Source organism: Cimex lectularius, unplaced genomic scaffold (assembly GCF_000648675.2).
Source record: "Cimex lectularius strain Harlan isolate CLEC.00 unplaced genomic scaffold, Clec_2.1 scaffold285, whole genome shotgun sequence".
Lineage (NCBI taxonomy): Eukaryota > Metazoa > Arthropoda > Insecta > Hemiptera > Cimicidae > Cimex > Cimex lectularius.
In genome coordinates, this window is record NW_019392999.1 from 540,567 (window position 1) to 541,400 (window position 834).

The following is an 834-nucleotide window of genomic DNA, read 5'->3' on the forward strand; positions in this document are numbered from 1 at the left end:
ATTGATCTGTTCTTTGTGGATGGTTTGCAGCGTTTCTTGCATATTGATCAGCTTTTTCATTTCCAGAAATGCCGACATGACTAGGAACCCAAAACAAATACCACATGCTTGTTAAGTGTTCTGATTTCATAGAGATATTTGTGCATTGCTAAGATATATGGGTCAACCGAGAAATTTTTGATTTCTTCGAGACCACTTTTCGAATCAGAGCAAATAATGGCATTACAAATTCCTTGCGATTCCTTTATAATGCTCAATAATCTGATTGCATAAAGTTCAGTTGTGTATACTCTAGCCTCATTCGGTAGAGACCAGCTGAGGTTATACTCATGAGCAAATATCCCACACCCTACACCAATTTCATTTTTAGACCCATCGGGATAAAAAACTTTGTAATTCTGCCTTGATCATCAGAGAAGGTGTTTCTCTTTTGTTCAATAAGGCATTATATGTGTAATTGATGTAAATGTTCTTACATTTCTTTCATTTATTTATTTACGGATCGAAATCCACTATACAAAATGACAGTAAAACATATTTTGGCCGACTGTCCCACTTTACAACCCTTTAGGCAAAGGCTCAACCTTTCGAGTGATTCACAGGAGTGGGTCCTCGGTGTTTCTTTTGAAGAGCACTTTTCAGCTTTCTCAAATTTATTGGAATTTATAATGAGATTTAGGCCTTTTCCCAAATTGTTATACCATCGAATGCCTGCTAATGTTTGAATAAAAGTTGTGCGTGCAAGATTTCTTTTTTCAGAGGTTTTTGAGGCTGCCGGAGCGGAAAAATGAAATGGAAGAAAATACAAATTGCGGGGGAATAAACTGCAATGCC